General features: G+C 40.2%; 1 pseudogene; it reads left to right on the top strand.

Moving 5' to 3' along the window:
- Positions 1-876: 876 nt before the first annotated feature.
- Positions 877-3,138, top strand: LOC114032225 (annotated as a pseudogene).
- The last annotated feature ends 17,477 nt before the right edge of the window (positions 3,139-20,615 follow it).

Raw genomic sequence — 20,615 nt, 5'->3', positions numbered from 1 at the left:
CAGGTGCTTGCAGCTAGCCAATTATGCTTGAGGTGGCCTGGCCTAGTTGAACCTGTTGTGCTAGGGTTTGAGGACTCTTATCCCTCTAACTTAAATACCAAAGCTTTCCCTGTACTGCTGGGCTTCTTGGTATAGGGAGTTCCCAGTTACATGTGCCTTTCTATTACAATAAATTATATTGTGACAGATGTCTCATGGACTTGTGACATTGTTTTTGGTTAACACTGTACATAATATGCTGATTTTTTTTCCTTCTGGTTCTATTAATATTTCACTTTGTTCATTTGCTATTTTATTGATTTGATTTTCTCCCTTTTTAATAAGTATAGGTAAAGGTTTATCAAGTTCATTATTCTTTTCAAAGAACAACCCTTTAGTTTTAGACATCATTTATTCAGACTTTCTCCTCTATTTTTTAATATCTTTGTGCTTATTTTAAACTTGTTTATTTGTTGGCTTTCTAATTTTTTCAATGAATATTCATTTCATTATTCCTCTTAATTTTTATGTTATTAATGTATGTTTGTAAGGATATACACCTTTTGCCTCCTTAGGATTGCTTCATCTGCATCTTGTAAATTATATATTGTTTCATCATCATCCTCATCCTCATTGTATTTTTAAAAATGTATTCTTTGAACTTGTCATTATTTAGGATTTCATTGTTACATTGCCATTTGTTTCTCTTTGCTATGTTTGTGCTGTCTGAACCAATTGCTATTTTGTTAAGTTATGGTCTGGGCAGAGAGGTGGGGAGTAGGGAGCTGACAGCAATTTTTTATCTCCCCTCTCAGCTTCCCAGTTTCCTCCTCCAGAGGCCAGCGAACAAACATCACAAGTCTGGATCTTCAACTCCTGAGTCCCTGCCCTGCCCTGATGGCCACTGGCACCACCCCCCACAGCCCGCTATACCGGGTCCTAGTCCGGGTGTCTGAGAGCTGCCCTGGAATGGAGAAGAAGCTGCAGAAGTATTTCCAGAACCCATGTAAGTCTGGGGGAGGCAAGTGCAGGGTCAAAGCAGGTCCCAATGAAGGCACTTTCTGGGTAGAGTTTTATAAACGACAAGCCAAGGAAGGTGTGATAGCAAAGGGAGATCACTCTTTGGCAGTCAGTGATACATCACATGTGACCATCTTCCTAGAAGCAAATGAAGACCCAGAAGAAGAGAACAGTGCTGTGGAGATAAGCCAGCTTTCCTCTCCAACTCAGTCACTCCCAGAGGAATGTCCAGATGAAGGAGGTGCTGCTTGCTCCTCTGATTCCTTCACTCGGAAGATATTTCTCCATGTAAGGGCCCGGCTGAACTTCAAGCTTTCCAAAGAGCGAAGGGAGGAAATTATTAACCTCTGCCCAAATGTCAAAATAGAAGGAGGCCATGATGGACCTGAGAAAGTGATTGGTGACTTTGAGGATATTAGAAAAATTTATCGATTCTTACGTGAGAGGATGCTGGAAGATGAGCAAAAAGATGATTTTCCCCCCTCAGCCTCAGCAAGAGAAATTGAGCACAATGTGCCAAATGACGGTGACAGTTCTAGTCTTTGCTCAAACCCTAAACACAAAGCAGAAGAGGAGTTGGACATTATCTCGGTTCCTTCACATTTGTATGAATATTTTAAATATTTCTTTTCTCAAACTCTGGACAGAATACAAAGTGAGCATAAAGTACGTATCAAAGGTACTGTGTCCTATCCTACGGGCAATGTGTGTTTAGACTTTGAGACAAGTAAGTCAGTGAACAGGAAAGCGGCTCAAGAAGCTTTTACCAGAGCATTTCAGAAGGAAATAAAGAATGTGACCCATAGGGATCTTCATTTTGCAGATAATAAGCTGGCATTTGAAGTCCAAAAAACACTGACTGACATGTTTAAGAACCTTCGTATTAAAGCTGAAGGAAAAGTCTTAATCCTCTGGGGAAATCCACAGGATATCTTGGGAGCTCAACATTTCATTGAAGCAAACTTCTCTCGCAAACAACCTCTGGAAATGGTGCTTTCCCAAAACACAATGGAGAATGAAATTGAGGTTGATACCGATCACTTGCGTCTTCTGCGCCATGAAATCAAAGAAATAGAGAAAACATATGACACTGTCATGGAACTGGTGAACAAACCGCTAAGTCGGAAGACTCTCATTGTATTTAAGCCAAAACGCAAAGACATCGACCTCTCTGCACATGCTTATGAAGATTTCATTGAGCTCTTTCAGATGCTCTTACCTGAGGTTGTCAGAGAGGTAGTTATATTGAAACCATTAAGCCAAGAGAAGAAGCGTTGGCCTGAAAAGACATTTTTTGAAGACTTTGAAAGAAAGCACCCCCATGTGAACTTGGAGTGGTATGAACAAGAACTGACATTGACTGGTTTGCCCAAGTACCTTGCAAAAGCAATGAAATTTGTTAAGAGACATTTTAGTATTGAAGGTCTTCCTCAGGAAAGACAAGGTCCACCTCTCTCCCTTGGAGAAATTTGGTATAGAGACCCCAAATCCCCCTTGGACAGAAATGGTGCTGATTCAAAGATGGCTTCACCTCCCTTCAAGGGATTGCCTGGCTGTGGGGACTTAGGAAAAGAGGAGGAGGAACAGGAGGACGAATGTGCCATCTGTCTAGACACCATTCACCACAAAGAAGTCCTCTCAAAGTGTAAGCATCAGTTCTGTGGCTCTTGTATCAGAGAGGCCATGAAACATAGGCCAGCGTGCCCTGTATGCCAGACTTCCTACCATATCCTGACGGGGAATCAGCCAGATGGAACAATGACAACCTCTTACAGGACATCTTCACTTCCTGGTTACAATTCATGTGGCACTATTGTGATTCATTATGACATGCGGGGAGGGATTCAGACAGAAGACCATCCCAACCCAGGAAGACGCTATGAAGGCACAAGACGGGTGGCATACTTGCCCAATAATGAAGAAGGACGGCAGGTTTTGCTTCTCCTCAGAAGAGCTTTTGACCAAAGGTTGATTTTCACAGTAGGACAGTCTCGGACATCAGGAGTCAATGATGTGATCACTTGGAATGATATTCACCACAAAACTCTCCAATTCGGTGGGCCAGAAAACTTTGGTTACCCTGATCCTGGCTATCTGCAACGAGTCAAGCAGGAACTGAAGGCAAAAGGAATTGAGTAAACGTGTTGACTTCAAGGATTCCTGGAGAGCTGAACTCATAAAAGCTGCAGCTGTGGAAAGGAATCAAAGTGATCATTAAAATACATGTGTGTGTTGGCACCATCTAGAGAAAAATAAAAGAATTTGAGAAGACCTTAGTTTGTTTAGGGGTGAATCAGATGAACTGTGATCTGCTAACCTGTCTAATTTTTTGGAGCGTTTAACTTTTTATTAGACATACTTAGAGCCTGGTTGGAAAGTAAAAGTTGCTCTAGTGAGAACCCAGAGTGTATCTCTAAGTGCTTTCCTGCCTGTCTCCATTTTGCTGTCACCAGGGATGCTGGAGTTAAGGAATTTTCCATTGTACCACTTGCACAAGGTGATGACTGACCCTCAGGTCCATTCACATTATTTGTGGAAAGCTGTTGGTAGCCTCAGAATTTACCAGAGCTAGCTCCCTTCTAACTGGAATGGTAGCCGGAATATTAAAAAAGATTGGAAGACTTCTTGAAGAACATTAGTCTCCAAATACTTACATGAGTTCTTCACTTCAGAAAGAAACTATCTGTCCTTGGGGCTCTGGCAAATTCAATGTAAATTGACAAGTGGGGAAAGATAATTCTGTCTTCAATCAAGTCCAATGACTTCCAATCATTTTCAGGAACGAATAGAACAGCCTCTGTTTGGCATTCAAAGCCCTTCATAGCTTTGTCTCTCCCGTTACTTCACTGCTCTGTGATCCAGTGATACTGGCCTCCTTGATGTTCCCTGCACAAGAAACTCCATCTCTCTGGATTGCGCTTTATCACTGGATATCCCCCATGCCTGGAATTTTTTCACTTTTCCATTCCTACCCACTGGCTTCCTTGACTTCTTTCAAATCTTCCCTAAAATCTTACCTTCTACATGAAGCCTTTCTCAAACCCCTTAATACTAGTGCTTTTCTTGTGTGGGTTATCTCCAAATTGTCCTGTATGTAGCTTGTTTGTACATAGTTGTTTGCATATTGTCTTCCCCATTAGACTACCAGCTACTTGAGAGCAGAGATTGTTCTTTGCTTTCTTTTGCATCCCCAGCACTCAGCACAGTACTTAGAATATAGTAGACCCTTAAATAATTGTTGATTAACTGGCTTACCATGAGCAGGCTCATTGACCTGGGAATCAGAGTTTCCAGATTAATAGGCAACTGGCATTGGCTTGTGTGCTGCCCTAGTCCTCTGCTTTCTTAGGTCCTTTTCAGGTGTACCTTGTGGCAATTGCTGTGTTTGTCTAGTCTTAGTGAGACCACATTCACATCCAAATATTTTCTGACTTTTAACCTCAACATAATTGTCTGCTCAATTTGCCATTGTTCTAGGTACCCCTTTAAAATGTGTTTGTAGGGCAACAGATGAAATGCCCATTTATCTCTGAATGAGTCCCCCTTGTGTACCTGCTACAAAAACTAAGCAGAAATATTTATTAGAAGCTGAAATATTGGATCCTATGGTATTGTTTGGAGAATGAAAGAGAACCTGTCGTAGAAAGAGGTTCCTTTCCCAGTTATGAACAGCTTGTTGGTGATAATGCCACACCCTGTTGCCCCAGTGCACAAGGTTAAGTATTGTAACTTATGCGATATCTAATTGGTTCTTCTCTAAATAATTAATTCATCTGGATCTGACTCTATACTTAAATTAGGGGAGACATGATTTAATGGCTTTGTCAGGTGTTTCAAATAAAGTCAAAACTGTGTAATGTTCAGAAAAAAGTTATGGTCTGTAAAAAAGTTATTAACTATTTCTGTGTTTAAAATTTGTTTGTAATATCTCTGTGCCCTAAATTGACATGATCAATTATTGTACATGTTCCATGTACTACTGTGAAATGTGTATATTCTATTGCAGTCCCATTTAGAAGTGCCAGATGTCTTTCTGATCTTGCTTCTCCTGGAATTTGTTCAGTTCCTTATTTTCCTTTTTGTCTATATTTCTATTAAAATCATTCCAAACTGTGAGAGATATTGATGATTTATTATGCAAACAAATTCATCTATACTCTTCATCTTTTTATGAGGTACAAATCAGCAATTTCCTCATGTGAACCAAGAGGATCCTTAAATCTCAAGTGTGGAGAATGCAAGAGCCAAAATTATTGGGTACCCAAGCACAGGCTGAAGGCTGTGAAGGCATAATGAATTAAAGTGGACGCTTTGGTGGAAGAAACAACTTAAAATTTCCTGCAAATGTCTAGAAAATATAGGTGAATCACAGAAATGCTTAAATTTGGAGAAACCCGATATACAGAATAACTTTATCTAATATTCTTTCTTTTCTCACTAGTAAAATTGGGTACGACATAAGCACAGCCTTTTTTTTTTTTTGGTAAGTCCTTATTTCTCTAAATCTTTAAGTACTGACTGTATTTCGTCAGTTCAAACTTTAGACAAACTGTATTGTTTAGTGCATGGCAATGACTTATCCTTGGAATAACGGATTATGATGGGTTCAATTCTTTTTATCAAGCCAGAATCATTCCTAGTCTGGGCCTACAATGCAGTCTAAATTCCCTTCATTTCAGAGTGCTTTTTCAGGTGGGGGTGAAACTGCCACTTTTCCTCATCCACTTCCTGAATCTGAAGTACATAGTACCTAAATCAGCCTTTTTCTCCTAGAGTTCCAAAACACCCCCTCTGGGGTACAGAATATACAGAATATATGTCATAATTTACACAGATGATTTCTTAAGACCCGAGAGATCAACAGGCAAATCAAGTAATAGTAAAAAATCATGATTTTCAGTTAAAGGTCCTATTTGGACAGAGGTTTTGGAGAGAGTAAGAGAGCTTTTTTAACTCTTACTTGTTCTTCCATTTTCTTCCATTTTTCTTCTTTCTGACTATCCAAATCAGTTTTAAGTTTGTTAAAGGCATAATACCCATTTCAAAGATAGCAGTACTCCCTTTGTTTGGATATAGTCTTTCTCAAAATCCCATTGAGTGTGCTGATTTACCTCCTTCAAATGAACCTTCTTTTAGCCACTACCAGTCTGACTTTTTGTAAATAGAAACATTCTACACATGACTACTAGGTATTAACCTCTTGAGAAAGAGACATTCCAGCAACAAACAAAGCTTCCCATATTGTTTCACCATTTTAGCCAGTCGAGATCCAGACAGGATCTTTTCAGAGCATGCACTACCCATTTTCTAATTTATAATACCTAGTTGCCAATTTCTTCACAGTTCTTTACTTTCTAAGACACTGGTTGGTGGAGTCCTGGAATGGAGACTTATTAGAAAGGCAGGGTCATTTATCTGCTAGAAAGTGGCCATGAATACCCACAGGGAGTTCACTCACCACTCCTCCAGTGCTTGAGAATCCTGCCCTGTCAGCCAAATTTTCAGGTTGGAATGAACTTATATAGAGACAATTCTTGAAAGAAAATAAAGTGTTTGAAAAGAGGAAAATAGTATCATCCAGAATATTATACATATAGGCAGTCTGCTATCAGTAAATAAACACTATGCACCTACTTTGTGCTAAGTATTGGGGATACAGTAGGAGGCAAAAGACAATCCTTGCCCTCAAGGAATTTACAATTTAATGAGGGAGACAACATGTAAAAAATATATAAACAAACCATATACACAATAAATAGTAACTAAACTCAAACTGAAGGCACTAAAATTAAGAGGGACTGGGAAACTTTTCTTGTAAAAGATGAAATTTTAGTTGAGACCTAAAAGAAGTCAAGGAAGTCAGTAGATGGAGTTGAGGAAGTCCTGGCATGAGGGGCAACCTGAGAAAATGGCCACAGATGCTTTGTTCTATTTATGGAACATTTAGGAGACTAGAGTCACTGGATCAGAGAGTAAGGTGTAAGAAAGATATGAAGGGTTTTGAATGCCAAACAGAACATTTGATATTTGCTCCTGAAGGCAATAGGGGGTCACTGGGAATTACTGGGGCAGCTGGGGCTTGGGGAGTGACACAATAGGACCTACTTTTTCGAAAAAAATCACTATAGTGGAGGAATGGAGGATGGATTGGAGTGGGCAGGAACTTGAAATAGCAGACCCACCAGCAGGCTACTGCAGTAGTCCAGGTATGGGGTGATGAGGGGCTGCACCAGAGTGGTGCCATTGTCTGAGAAGAGAAGGGGGCATATTTAAGAGATATTACAGAGGTGAATTTGACAGGCCTTGGCAACAGATTGGATAAGGGGTGAGAGATAGTGAGGGTTCGAAGAGATCTTCTAGGTTGGGAGCCTGAAGTCCTGGGAAGATGGTGTTGCCTCGTATAGTAATAGGGAAAGTTTAAGGGGAAAGATAACGAGTTCTGTTTTGTATGTATTAAATTTCAACTATCAGGATTTTAATTGGGTGGTACATATGAATAGCATGAACCTCAAGGGAGAGAAGTTGTTAAGTAGTAGAGGTAGGGGGAGAATCTTGAAGTGGCATTGGGGAGCAGGATGTATTTTAACTCTACCTCGACCAGTGAAGTGAGAACAAAAGAAGGTGAAGCCAGTACTGGAAAGGGTGACCAGGGAGAGGGTCATGTAGGGGTAACCAGGTTTCAGTAATACCTATATATGGAAGGAGTGGGAGAGGAAATGATTTATAATGAAGGGACATTTGTTGCCTATTTAACAGGTGTTCCACAAGGCACAGTGGAAGGGTTGGGTGGTGTGAGAGTTACTTAGGGGTGAGAGGGTTGAGGAGGATGGGAAAAAGTAATTGGCTGTTAGGGGGTGTGGAATGCGGTTTGGATGATGACCTTCAGGGGTTCAGAATCACTGAGATGAGAAGAGTATGATCAAATGTGAGAATATTCATCACTACATGGAAGGCACTGCTCCTCTTCCCAATGAAGGCTGGAGATAAGGCTGGAGGAAGTGCAGTGTGAGATGGGAGGCATACATTCAGATGGTCAGATGGGAAACCCTACTTCCCTAGTCCTCTTCCCTCTGAAGGGTGGAGATTAGGCAGGAAAAGGGTACAGCAGGAGGTGAAAGTCAAATCTGTGCAATAATAAACAGAATCAGAAGTCCCGTTACCAAACCAACTTTCCTCTTCCCTCAAGAGACAAGTACAGCAGAAGATGGAAAGCCTGAGGTGAAAAGGTAGGTTGCTCCTCTTTGCACCAGATTCTCCACATCTTTTTTTCCAAGATCGGTCTGGCAGTAGGAGATAGAAGTTGCCTTGTGCTTGTACTAATGGAAGTTGTTGATTTAGGGCAGATGGAAGACTCCTGACCTGGCCCCTTGCCACCTTCCTCCAGGGGCCATTCTGTGCGCAGCAGGGGATGGAAGGCACAAGGCATGGGGTTAGAGGAGCATTAGGCTCCTCTTCTCAATGGAAGAAGCTGTTGAGGAGTGGGTAGCAGGAAATGGTAGACTTCCGTGGAGGGTGAAATCCTTTGGGCAGATGGAAGATGCCTGGTATCTTGTCACCTTCCCTCAAAGGACACTATGACCACTGTATTTAGTTTTCCTCCAAATTGTTTTTTTGTTTTGTTTTGTTCTTTGTGCCTTTTCATTTCCCTCATTCCTGCATGTGTTGAATGTAAAAAGTAAAAATAAACATTGAAAGTGGCAAAAGGATGTCCTAGGTCTGGGTTGGAGTCAAGGGTCAACCAGGGATCAATTTCTCTTTTTGTCTGTGACAAAACCCTGAAGGTTAATGTTATGCCTGCACTTCTTCATCCTTAGGACTGCTCCCAAGAAGAGCTTAGCTGTCTAACTCCTATGCACAAATGTCCTATCACAACCAGCACTATTACCTTAGAAAAGTGAGTTTCCTTCAGGTTCTCCATCTTTTTGTCTGTGAGTCCCTTAAAATTAACATGATTTTTCCATTTATGGGTCCTAGGATTATTCCAGTGAAGAGCTGTATAATCTCTATTTTCTGGACAAATTTCATTTTGAAAAGCTCATTGTTATTTTAGAAAGGTGAGTTTCCAGAATTGAATTTGCTTAAGAAATTTATAGAGGTTGGGGGTGGGAGCATCAGTCAGGGCAACCCCGGTCTGGTGCCTTCTTGATGGGCCAATGAAATGGTTCCACTGCTCTCCTGAGGCACCTTTCTTTGCAAGTGCTCCTATGCATCTGTACCAGTAAAAAGAATAACTCACTTCTATAAAGAAAGCTGTACATTTTGAGTCACTTTTGGGACTTTGAGCAAACTATGCGATTCATAATTTTCTTATCCCAATGTTGCAGGGGAGAGACCAGAGGATAACACAGGATAAGTAACTTGGTTACTTTGACAGGTCTGGTAAGTGGATGAGTTGGGAGGCAAAGTCCAGGCTTCCTGACCCTACAAATCAGGTTGTGGCCACCAAGCGATTTGGAATGCTGCCTGTCAAGCATCGTTTTTCCTTCTTCTGCCACATATGTATTCATTCTTGCCATATTTGACTTCCCTAAAAATTCATGGTCCACATAGCTAGAACTACAGGCCTTTTCAAGGGCCCTCTATTTGGAAGCCCCTTGTCAGACAACTGAGAAAAGTGAGGCCCTTGAGTTTTCCAAGGCCTAATCGAAAGAATTTGAGTGGTGTATGCATTAGGTTCCCTGCCTGGCTAACTCCACATGCAACCCAATGGACATTACCTTGAGTGTCTCTCAACCTTGGTCAGATTTGATTCTTCCTTGTCATTTCCCTTCTCTTGACTCCATCAAATGGAGGCAGCAGGAAAATAAATTGCAAATTGTTGGGATGTCACAGTGTTGGGACAATGTGCAGGGCCACCCACATGGTCAGTCTTGCTATCTCTTTTCCTCTAAGCCCTAGAGGCTTTACTTCATTTCTGAACTTCCCATTCCTAGGACTGTGTTAACCTGGGAGATATCAGAAGTCACCCTCATGTTCACTGATGCAACTGTCCCACTTCCCTTTGAAAGGTAAGTCTCTCAATTCCTTTTTCTTTCGGGGAAAATTTTTTGGGGATGGAATTTGGCCTAGCCTTCAAGCTCTACCTTAATGTGATGGACAAAGACCATTCTTTCACTCCAGGTGTTTTGCTTTCTGTTTATGATTAATCACAAAAACAAATACAACAGAAACAACAATAATAATACCTTTAAATACAAAAATAGAAACAGCCACCACAAATATCTTTTATGGAATACAGTGTATGTGTGCTATTTCCTTTAAGCCAACAATGGACCTCTGATTCTCATGCTCTTTGTAGTCCGTTGGTGGAGAAATTAAATGGTGCTGTGATAGACTTGAGCATATATATTTTCCCCTCCTTTTTTGTATTTCCTTTATTCCATTTCATTTTTCTTCATCCTATTTGTATTCAAGGGTGGCAAAATAAGTGCACATTTCCAGGGGCAAAAGTTCTTACAGGCTCAGATAAGATTCTGAGGCCTCCCCCAAATGTCAGATTCATCTTTTGGCCTCTCATTGCCTTAAAATTAACCTCATTTCTGTTATAAAGATGACCCCAGACTCACTTCCGAAAACTGGTGTCTCAAAGACTTTTTATTAAAGAGGTTGAAGTGCGCCATTTCAATTCTCCTGAGAAGTGGGTGCACTTCCTTGGGAGGAGAGAAATTGCACAGTAAAAGAAGCCAAGGCAAGCTTTATAGTTAGTAATTGCCTAACTCCTCCCTTCTGGATCAGGATTGGTCCTAATCCTTCTAGGTTACAATCTTCCTTATATGCCCTACCCCTAACATACATTGTGTGCCTGGAATTGTGTTATCACTCCCCACCCTGGACAGAGAAGTTAGCAGTTAACCTGTCTGGGCTGATTTCTTATCTGCTTGTGTGGAAACTTAACTCTTTCATTTCTCACAATTCCTGCTTTTTTTTTTAAGCAAAGATTTAGTTTCTACACCTTCCCAATTTCTTTATCCTCTAATCTCCTTAACGTGATTTCGCATTCTCCATCACTGGGGAAAGTCTCATTGATACATAAGGTATCATCATCCTTATATTGCCAGAGCCTGCCCTCTGAACTCCCACGGTGGGTCCTACTGGGATAATCTTTAGTGAGGGATGTCTCTATCAATTGTTGTACCAGTCCCCTACTGCATGGAACTACACAACAAACTACAGCAGTTAATACTCCTGAATGGATACAGCCATTCCTTTTCCATTTGCCAAACCAGGATTCTAACCATCCCTTCAATCAATTATCTATCCAAGAGTTCTCTGCTAACCCCTCAGCTAAAGTGGTTAAACCTTGCAATGCCTTAGTGATGGTTCTATCTGGTGCTGCGCTGCTGGGCAACATTTCATTGGGGGATTTGGGGGACTTTAAACAATATGGGAGAAGGAAGGGAGGAATTGACCGACGCATTGGCAAAGTAAAAAAGGGGGCAGTCCCCTTATTAAGTACAGATACAGAGACCCAAAAGTAACGATAAATTGTCCATTTAAAGCTTCAGAAGTCCTTTCTCATACAGCTGACTGACACTCTGGACATCATTCGGTGAAGTCTTCTGGTCTAAGTGCTGGTCAAACAGTGTCCAGCAGACTCTCTTCTTGTAGAGATCCTCCTTCTTGGGTGCACTGTCCTACAAGATTGGTCTCAATACAATTTTTAAATTACCTTGCCAATAACCAGGGCAAATAATGAAAGTTAACTCAACCCTCATGTCTCCACTATTACAAGGTCAAAATTGGAACCTTGGCCAATTGTCATATTTTAAGAAATACAAATTAGAAAAGTTAGAACTTAGCCTTACACTCTGTATTACTTCTAGTTTTATACCTTGCATTAGTTCATTATTCATTTCTATTCATATTCCCCCATGGGGAGGATGAGATTCAACTAAGGAATTAATAACAGACTCTACTGCATAGTAGTTAATTTAAAACCAGTACACATCAGATACTAAAACAATCCCAACTTCTAGTCATGTACAAATAAATAATCCTTAATTAAAATGGATGCTTCTTTCAAGGTCTTTACAAGATAAGTCACAAGCTATTCTTCTTTTAACATTAATTAGTTGTATCAATCTGAGACAACTTACAACTTTAACATTAATTATTAACTAAGTAACAGAATAATATCCTAGTTCTACAATCTCCTGGCCTAATTATCCTCATACCACTATGAGAAATTAAAGGATCCTGACTTACACAGGAATATACTAGTAACATATCAAGACTGAATACTTAATTCTGAAGTTCTAGGCCAAATAAATCAATCTTAAACTTGCATCTTACTATAATAACCTCAGATGTTCCCGCATCAATCTATTTTTTTAATAGAATCGATATTTATGCTTACAAAACTTATGATTATAGGAATTTGCCATGAAAGAACAGGGAACAAGTAAGGGCACAATACTTCCCTAGATTCAAGTCAATTCCAGGCAGAAGTTATATAATGACCAACTGCATTGAGCCAGGCTTAAAGTCTGCCTGGTGTCATAGTGGGGAAATTGAGGCAGGAGAATCCTACCTCAGCCATGCAGAAAAGTCGTTCTCCCGACCTTCCCATGAGATCACCCTCTTGCAGCTCATAGATGCAGCTCACAAACCTCTTTGCAGGTTGCTGACGTCATGGGTCAGTATCTCAATCAGTTCCTTATTAACCATACCTGGAGTTAGACTCAGAACAACAGTTCATTAACAGTCTCCAAGATCTTGGATAACAAATTCCCCTCATCAGTGTTTCAGGTGTGACTACAGTTTCACATTAATTAGGGAACATCTCCAAAGTGAGCTCTAAGTAGTTTGCATAACTTCCTACACATGTTCTGATTCCTAATAACGTCCTGAGTAAAACAAAGTTTCCATTAAGATCATAAGTTGCTACTCTAAATAGATTTGCCTCTCTGTTTCTCAAGCTTATATATCCCTCTCTAACTATTCTTAATCTGAAAAGAATGAGACACTTTCAGGATTTGAACCCTATCCATATGATAAGTTTAAACAGCAATATCTTTCCTTCTTACAGCTTATTACAGAAATTTAGATGCTTTAGTATTAATCGCTAGCCTTAGATCTCTGATGCTGCTTCCATTGAGACTATTTCTCTAAAAGCACCCAGTTAAGTCCAATCCAAGGACACAACAAAGCCAGGAATGAAACTCTTAAAAGTTCATAGTAGGTTTGGACATAGTTTTCTTACAAATAGACATTTAGTAGGCCCTTTAAAAAAAATAAAAGATTTCATCAAAACTTTTTTTTTCATAAAAGTATCTCCCTTTCTTAAAAACAGCTTACAATTTCATAATTACCATAAAATTCCTAGTTACCTAAATTCTCTAGTCAAAAGGTGTCTGCAATGAACTACTTAATCAGTAAGAGTTTCATCTCACAAAACTTCTACACAAGGTTGATAAGGATTATGAGATTTTACAAAATCTCTTTCTTTGCATAATTACATAGTTTCTTTACACACACACACAAAATATTTTTACCAGTACTTGACTTAAACAATAACTCCAAATTGCTTAGTTAACAATTTTAAACTTCATAAGTGAGAGCCAAATAATCCCAGCTTAAAATTCCCTTTAAATATAGACAAAACTTGAAAGTTCTCATTTCTTAAATTATAGTACTTAAAAGGAAATGTTACAAAATGGGATCATATAGAATGCCAACAGCCCTACTCATTCCTTTTCTCTGAAGGCACAGTTCTTAATTTAACATTCCAGATCATAAAATAAATTGCCCTTCCAACAACATAACTAATACAATTGCTTACCAGATTACATTATAAGAAAATTCAAAACTATGTAAGCAGTATATTAAAAATTTGAAACAGACCCAATTAATTATTATCAGAAATTTTAAAAAAAACCCTTTTTTTTTTTTTTTAGTAAGGCAATTGGGGTTAAGTGACTTGCCCAGGGTCACACAGCTAGTAAGTGTCAAGTGTTTGGTCTGAGGCTGGATTATGAACTCAGGTCCTCCTGACTTCAGGGACAGTGTTCTATCCACTACACCACCTAGCTGCCCCCCCTTTCTTTCTTTCTGAACCCTTTCCACCAGGTCAACAGTCTCCTGGGGCCACTCCCACCCCAATAGACTGGCCTTTTTTTTTTTTTTTAAATCTATGCTAGCCCATCATTATCTTTTTACTGGTCTGATAGCCTCGGGCCACATCCAGATTCAAGCTCAATGACACTCCCAATCAAGGAATTTGGTAGATGGGGGCCTAAATTTCCCAGGCCTGCCAGTCCCAGCCTTAAGAGCCTGGCCCATAAGGCCCACCCCCAACAAACCCAGTCTGTAGCCTAAAGAAGGCCTGGGATTAAAAAATTTTTTTTTTTTAAATTCCTAATTGAGGCCCTGATATATGAGAGAATATGTCATTAGGAGCAGCTAGGTGGCACAGTGGATAGAGCACTGGCCCTGAAGTCAGGAGGACCTGAGTTCAAATCTGGCCTCAGACCAAACACTTGACACTTACTAGCTGTGTGACCCTGGGCAAGTCACTTAACCCCAATTGCCTCACCAAAAAAAAAAAAAGAGAGAATATTTCATTAATTCCAGATCAATACATATCAATAAGTTTTTCACAATAAAATATGTTTGTACCACAGGGCATACACTATAAAATTATTTCCACAATTATAATAAACTTTGAAACAACCCATTATCACTTTAGAAGAATGCACTCCCAAATCACTTTGCACAGAGAGTATGTTGGAATTGTAACTTTAATATGTTGGAACTATAACTTTAAACCACCACATATTTTTATAATAGTCAAGATTTCAAATGAAAATCTGCTATCATATTAAATACCAATATAATTATTGCTTATAACCAAATATACCTCACTAGGTATTTAACAGTTTCAAATTATCTCATCTTTATCACTAAAAGACCCATTCCAGGTCAAGAGTTACTTTAACACCATTTCTACCTCACAATGGTCCCTCAAATTTTACAGTCTAAGAGTTTTAGAAATACAATACAATTTAGAAACACAGTTATTAAGTCATTAAACTTAATAAACTTCAGATAACATCAGTTGCATTTCCATATTATCACATATAGAAATGATCGCTCTTATTACTCTTAGTCCTTTTAACAATTACATCAACTAACAATGCTACATCTCATAACAACCATTATTTTTTTTATAGAACAGTAAACTTAAATCCAATCAGATCCAAATTTATAATCACTAATGATAAACATTTAAAAACAGACTCTTGGCCCTTTAAAAGGAAATATTCTCCACAAATTTATATATTCCCTTAAAAAGACACATGGTGACAATTCCTGCTCTAAATTCTCCTTTTCTTTCCTACTTCCTTAAGGGAACAAAGAAAAAGTCCCCTCTTCTTCTTGGAAGCTTATCAGATAGAGCCACCCTCCTGAAAATCTCAGGCTTCAGCAATTTAAACAGGGCATAACCCTCTATCACTTTATTGGTTTTCAAATCAAGCTACAAAATTTTCATTTTTCAGTCCTTCTACTTAAAACAGACCACTTCCTCACACCTTCTCAACTAACTTAAACTATCTAAAGCTATCCAGAGGGTGTCCCCATCCAAGGGTGGGGAACTTAAGACCCCCACCCAAATTACACTCCAGGACTACTATGCAGCTTTCTTTTGCACTTCTGAAGGGAGATAAGAATTGAATAGGACTCTCCCTCTCCCCCTTCCTCTCTTTCCAAACTGCTTTTACAACTTTACTATGCATCCTGAACAATTCACTGAAATCTTATCACATTAAAAGACAGAAAAACCCTTATTTTTTTTTCTAACTCTAAACACCTTGCCCTGAGACCAAATTCTTAGTCTTGGGATTCCATGAAACCTGAATTAAAATTCTTCTCAGCCCTCCCCCCCCTTGTTTTTTTTTTCTCCTTTTCTCTCGGCCCAAGATGGCGGCATTCTCCAAATCCTCATCAGCAAAGGCTGCCAGCTGCACCTTCCGCTAACTTCTGAGAGATTCTCTTCCTGCCCTTTTTGACCTTAATCTCAATCTCCTGCTAAAACCTGAGAGGGGAGCTCTTTCCCACTGTCCCTTCTCAGATCTTAGACCTCAAAAGTTACCCAAAAGTTTCTCTGCCAGACACAAAACATCCACAGACAGACAGCACGTGCGTGTGACTTTAATCCTAACCTTGACTGGTCAAAAGAAACTCATTTTGTCCCAGGGTCCCCTTTGAATGGGTCCCAAGATTTTTCCTCCCCTTTTCCTTCAGTAGGAAAAGTTTTTCCTGGGTAGTCTCACTACCTCAATTTGCTAGCTAGCCTTTTTCCCAGCAGGCTGCTTTGGGGTATCTCTGGAAGGGGTTCCTGGAGTCCCTTTCCTGGAGCCTTTTCATTTGAATTCTTCCCTCCCTTCTTTAAGTCAGGTCTATTAACTAATGCTTAGTTAACCCAAACAAACTGACTCCCAGAGATAAGGTTCTCTAAGTCACTCTATTAACTAACTCTTAGTTAACCCAGACATCAAGTCTATTAACCAAGGCTTAGTTAACCCAGACAAAATTGAAGAGGGGGGAGTTTGGGGGTGCTCTTAGATGCACAGAAGTACCCCAAGATCGTGGGAAAAAGCCCAAATCATGGCGCGGATCTGCCTGAATGAATTCAACTCAGATCTTCTTCCAGCCAGAGAAAAAGTTTATTAAAGATAAGCATATAGGCCAGACTCCAAAGGAACCCAAACATCAGTGATCTAAATAGGGTTCAAGGTGGTCAGGTGATGCTTGCAAGGACAAGCAGTGTGAGGCAGTCTAGAAAGCTCAGCTTCTGAGTGTGGGCTCGGGCTAAGGTGGTCAGGCCAGGTGAGGCTCTTTCTAGGCATGAGGGGTCTCAGCTTCTAAGCTTGAGAACAGCTCAGCATCAGAATGGGGGAAAGGTGAGCCTTAAGTACTGACTGACTGGGGAGGAGGGGTCCAAGGAGTAGCCAAGCATTTTGGGGTGAGGGGAGGAGGGGTCTAGGGAGATCTGGATGGGGGTGGCCAGCAAGCTGGGGAGAAGGGAACACTGGCGCCTAGCTAGGATTAAGGGTGGGAATGGCCAGGAAGGCAAAACAATGGCAAAGCCAGTTGATGGGGGAGGTGGACCATTTGGAAAAGGGTCCAGGTGAGAATTTCCATTTGGAATGTCTGAGTGGTTTGAACAGACAATGAGAATAGATAATGAAGGGAGCTGGAAGGGGAAGTTTGCTTTCAAAGGGCTTTTAAAGGGAAATAAGGCAGTTTCTAAAACTTTAAGGGTTTCCCGGACCGGTAAACAAAACTGAAGCCAGGTTCTTTTTGGGGGCCGGGGAGGAAAGATGTCTAAGAGAGATAAGTGAGTAAAAGTTTTAAGGTTTTTCTGGGAATTATAGGTAAACCTCTTCAAAATGACTCTCAGATAAAGTTTTCTAAGTCAAGTCTGTTAACCAAAGCTTAGTTAACCCAGACAAAATGACTCCCAGAGATGAGGTTCTTCTCTAAGTCAAGTCTATTAACCAATGCTTAGTTGACCCCAGACAAACTGACTTCCAGAGATGAGGGATTCCGGGATCAACAAAGGCAGAATTTTTCCGCTAATTTCTTCCTATCTTTGTAAATTTCTTCCTACCTCTGATATATATCGACTTGAGTGACCCTCGGCCGTTTTCCTTTTTTTCTTTTTTTTTGCCACCGTTCAACCTCTCTCTGTAGCAATCGCTGCCCTCTGGGATTTCACAAGCCCCAAGGAAAGTGAAATATAAGTACCGGGACTGTTAAAATAATGGGAGCGTTCTTCCCAGCCCACTTAGATCTCACCTTTTTTGGTGGCCGATTGGATCCCAGAGAGCCCCCAAATTGTTATAAAGATGACCCCAGACTCAGTTCTGAAGACTGTTGTCTCAAAGACTTTTTATTAAAGAGGTTGAAGTGTGCCATTTCGATTCTCGCAAGAAGCAGGTGTACTTCCTTGGAAGGAGAGAAAATGCACAAGGTAAAAGAAGCCAGGGCAAGCTTTATAGTTAATAATTGCCTAAGTCCTCCCTTCTGGATCAGGATTGGTCCTACTCCTTCTGGATTACAATCTTCCTTATATACCCCACCCCTAATATACATTGTGTGCCTAGACTTGTGTTATCACTCCCCACCCTGGACCGAGAAGTTAGCAGTTAACCTGTCTGTGCTGATTTCTTATCTACTTATGTGGAAACTTAACTCTTTCATTTCTCACATTTCTCTGTTGATTGATTCTAGGATTACTCCTAGGAAGAGCTGAGCAACCTTCCTCTTGTGGACAAATTTCATTTTGACAAGGTCACTGTTTCTTTTCAAAGGTGAGTTTCCAGACTTGCATTTGTTTCAGAAATTTGAATAGGTCAGATTTGGGGCCCTAAATCAGGGAAAGCCAGGGAGTTTAGCCCCTGGTGGACCTTTGAAGTAGTTCTCCTGCACTCCTGGCACATCTTTCCTTGGAAGTGCTCACACACATCTGTAATAAGAAGAAGCGCTCCCTTGTATGCAGCCAGCTCTACATTGTGTGTGCCTTTTGAGCCTCAGAGCAAACTGTGAGATTGGTAGTTTTCTTGCCCTGATTTTACAGGTCAAAGAACTGAGGAGGAGTGAGGTCACATGACTTGGCCCTCTTGTCATGACTGGTAGGTGGATGAGTTGAGATGTGAAGTCCAGGCTTCCCTGATCATGCAGGTCGGGATCATCCTCTTAGTGAGTTTGACCTCTGCTGCTCAGTCAGTCATTTTTCCTCCTCTGCCACATGTGTATCCATTCTTGCCATCCTTCACTTCCCTAAAAATTTAGGGTCCACAAAGGCAGACACATAGGCCTTTTCAGGGGCCCTTTGCTTGAAAGCTTCTTACCAGACAAGTGAGGGAAGTGAGGCCCACAGGGCCTCAGGCCTAATCAGTAGAATGTGTCTGAAGTATGTATTAGATGTCCTGCTTGGCTGTCCCCAGATATTGGCCACTGGACGCAGCCTTGAGTGTGCCTCTACCTCAGTCATATTTTATTCTTTCTTGTCATTCCCATTCTCCTGCCTCCATCGAATGGAGTCAGCAGAACAATAAATTGCAAGTAGTTGGGATCCCAGATAACTGGTACAAAGTGCAGGGTATGCCATACAGTCAGTCTTGCCATCTCTTCCTCTAAGTCCTTGAGGCTTCACATCATTTCAGCTTTTCTCATTCCTAGGATGGAGATAGCTTAGAAGATTTGAGAAGTGTTCACTAATGTCCTCAGGCAACCATTCCTCTTCCCTTCTAAACATAAGTCTCTCCAATTCCTCATTCTTTTGAGAAAAAAAAAATGGATGATGGTTGCCATTGGTGGTGGCATTTTGTCTTGCCTGAGGGCTCTGCCGGAATTTGATGAACAGATTCCTTTCTTCCACTGCAGGCCTGCCAGATCTTAGGTGGGATTCCTGGTTTGGCTTTCCTGTTTCCATGTCCAAATCCCTAAGATGTTTTACGGTCTACCCTCAGTTTCCCTCCTGTGGTTCATTTCTATTTGTTTTTTTTTTTTTTCATTTATTATTTGTTTAATTTAGACATTTTTTTTTAAATTGAGTTCTGAATTGGCTCTTTCCCACTTTTTCCCTATCATTATGATCACAAGAAATATGATACTAATTATACAGGTGAAATCATGTGAACCATATTTATATTAATCACATTGCAAAAATAAACTAGAAAAATGAAGTCAAAATGTTATGATTCAGTCTGTATTCAGACTCCATCAGTTCTTTCTTTGCAGGTAGATAGCATTTTCATTATAAGTCACTCAGACTTTTCTTGGGTCATTGTATTGATCAGAATAACTAAGTCATTCACTCTCTCTCTCTTTTTTTTTTTTTTTTTGTCTAGGCAGTTGGGGTTAAGTGACTTGCCCAGGGTTCACGCTAGCAAGTGTTACATGTCTGAGGCTGAACTTGAACTCAGGTCCTCCTGACTCCAGGGCTGGTACTCTATCCACTGCGCCACTTAGCTGCCCCACTAAGTCATTCAGAATTGATCATTGTAGAATATTATTTTTACTGTGCACAGTACACGCCTGGTTCTACTCACTTCACTTTGTATCAGTTCATGTAAGTCTTTCAAGGTTTTTATAAAAGCATCCTATTTTAGATTTCTTATAGCACAGTAGTATTCCATTACAATCATGTATCACAACTTGTTCAGCCTTCCCCAGTTGATAGACATCTCCTCAATTTCTAATTCTTTGTTACCACATATAAATATTTTTGTACAAATAATTCCTTTTCCCTTTTTAAAAAATCTCTTTGAGATACAGAGCTAGTAGTGGTATTCTCATGTCAAAGGGTACACATAGTTTTATAGTCCTTTGGGCAGAGTACCAAATTGCTCTCAAATGGTTGGATCAGTTCACAACTCCAACAACAGTACTTTAGTGTACCTATTTTCCAGTATCCCTTCCAACATTTGTCATTTTATTTTTCTGTCATATTTGTTCCAATCTGATAGGTGAGAGGTGGTACCTCAGAGTTGTTTTAATTTGCATTTCCCTAATCGATAGTAATTTAGAATATTTTTTCATATGACTGTAGTTGGGGACACTCTTTTAATGAAAGTTCTTTTGAGGGAAACATCACCCAATTTGCAGCT

This window comes from Vombatus ursinus, unplaced genomic scaffold (genome assembly GCF_900497805.2).
Source record: "Vombatus ursinus unplaced genomic scaffold, bare-nosed wombat genome assembly UNPS02015410.1, whole genome shotgun sequence".
NCBI classification, from domain to species: domain Eukaryota; kingdom Metazoa; phylum Chordata; class Mammalia; order Diprotodontia; family Vombatidae; genus Vombatus; species Vombatus ursinus.
The sequence above is the reverse complement of the archived record's forward strand: the minus strand, read 5'-3'. Positions and strand labels throughout refer to the sequence as shown.